This window comes from Dipodomys ordii, unplaced genomic scaffold (genome assembly GCF_000151885.1).
Source record: "Dipodomys ordii isolate 6190 unplaced genomic scaffold, Dord_2.0 Scaffold114, whole genome shotgun sequence".
NCBI lineage: Eukaryota > Metazoa > Chordata > Mammalia > Rodentia > Heteromyidae > Dipodomys > Dipodomys ordii.
Window position 1 is genome coordinate 1,997,556 of NW_012267330.1, and position 1,922 is coordinate 1,999,477.

The following is a 1,922-nucleotide window of genomic DNA, read 5'->3' on the forward strand; positions in this document are numbered from 1 at the left end:
CAGGCAGGCAGGCAGGGAGATTAGAGCACTAGAGAATGTTGTACTTGTGAAAAAAAGGAGGTATGTCGGAGCTTGCTTTGGATAGGAGTAGAACGAGGAGAGCCTACAGAAAAGGGAGGACGGCTGAAAGGGGAACCACTTGTCAGTAAACTAAACAAGAGATCTGAGCAAAGACCACAGGGGTTGACGTTGAATAGGTCATGGCCACGTTGGGTTAGCAGTGTGAGAAAAATGGCAAAAGCAGAATCCAACTAAGTATGGAGGCTGCCTAAAGAGAATAGGCTAACGTGTGAGCCAGAATAAAGCGAGATAGGAAGTGTTGGGGGGCGTACTTGAGACACATTATAGCCGCCAGAAGCTGCTCTCTTCTTCTCAAGCAGTGCCTGACAGGAAAGATTGGAGCCCCATTTATTCCTTAACTAATCACAAACACCACCATCTGGGAAGAGGGAGACGATGAGACCAATTTTACTTTGGCAGCACGGACTAAGGCTCGTAACGTGTGTAAAAGCCACCCCGCCCCCGCCCCCGCCCCCGCCCCGGCTTTTCAGTCAGCCCGCTGACCAGAGCAGGTGCGCGGGCTGTCCTGCTCGATCGCGTCCGGAGCCCGCTCCCAGGCCAGCCTTCTGCAACCACGAGAGCTGGGCCCGGCATAAACCCAACGCGGATCCCACGGCGCCTCGGACTTCCGCGGGCGATATCTCGCCCCACGCGGCAGCGGAGCACACGCCCTCCACCTTGCCCAGGCCTGCGGCCGCCGCCGGCGTCCTCCATGACACTTCCCGCGTCGCGCCGCCCCCACCTCGGGGAAATGAAACTCGGGCTGCCAGGCTGCGGCGAAGGAGTGGGATCCGCTGCGTTCTCACTCTACGAAGAGAAATGGCAGAACTCACCCCAGGCGGCAAAGGGGTGTGTAGCCTCCGCCGGCTCGCCGAGGCTCCGGCTCGCCGAGGCTCCGCCTCGCCGCTCGCCGCCCCTTTCCCGGCCCGCCTTCCAGACATCGCGGACTACACTTCCCAGAGGTCTCTGCGGCCCCGCGGGGTGGGCCGTCTTCGATCCCGTTCTCACCAGGAGAGGACTGGCTCTCAGGGATGAAGGCGGGGCTTGCATCAGCCAATTAGCGAGAGGCTCGTTACGGCGGCGGAAGCAGTGGCGCTGGAGTGAGGGGTGGGGGGCAGAGTGCTAGTGCCCCGGCGGCTACTGCGGGTCCGGAGCTTGAGGACGTCGCCCCTACGAGCAGAGGGCGCACGGGAGCGAGCTCGAGGTGGCGCGGTGGCCCCTCGGCGCAGCAATCAGGTAATGGCGGGACGGGCGCCCGGGAGGGGAGGGGTGGAGGCGAGGGGGCGGGGCGGCAAGGCAGGGCTGCAGCGTCCGTCCCGCTGCGCGTCCCCGGGGAAGGGCAGAGGCGCCCCGGCGCGGGCGACTCGGATCCCGGCTCTTTTCGCGAGTTGGGCACGGCGGTTGAGCTGGCGGCAGGGCCCGAGCGTCCGGCGGCGGGGAAGGGAGAGACTTCGGGAGGGGTGGGCTGGCCAGGCGTGGGGGCGTGGCAGGCCCAGGCCTTGGCAGGGCAGCGGAGCAGCCGGGGGAGTGCGGGCGGGCGGGCGGCCCGGGGAGTTTGGCTCCTGGAGCAGTTTAAAGTGACTCTCCACATCCGGGCCCTGCGCCCGCCGCTTTCAGACCCGGGCCGAGGCGGGGCCTCCCCGCTCCCCGCCTCCCCCGCCGGGAGCTCCCGTCTTCCCCTGCTATTGGCCCAACCTCGAGGGGTTCGGACTGCCCCGGCGAGGCTGGTGCCTAATTGGCTGTCAGTCGGCGGGAGGGTGGGGCGGGCTCAGAACGCGCAGGCCGCTCGGGATTGGTGCCGAGTCTCCAGTGACGCGGCGGGCTCGGGGCCAATGGGCGGGCGGGGGAGGCAGGGGCAGGTT

General features: G+C 66.0%; 1 protein-coding gene across 1 annotated transcript in view; it reads left to right on the forward strand.

The window, feature by feature from the left end:
- The first annotated feature begins 1,178 nt into the window (after positions 1–1,178).
- Positions 1,179–1,922, forward strand: part of Sap130 (Sin3A-associated protein, 130kDa) — a 96,997-nt gene continuing 96,253 nt past the window's right edge. The window contains exon 1 of the mRNA XM_013028811.1: positions 1,179–1,296. The gene's annotated coding sequence lies outside the window, so the exon portion shown is untranslated. The remainder of the gene's footprint in view (positions 1,297–1,922) is intronic.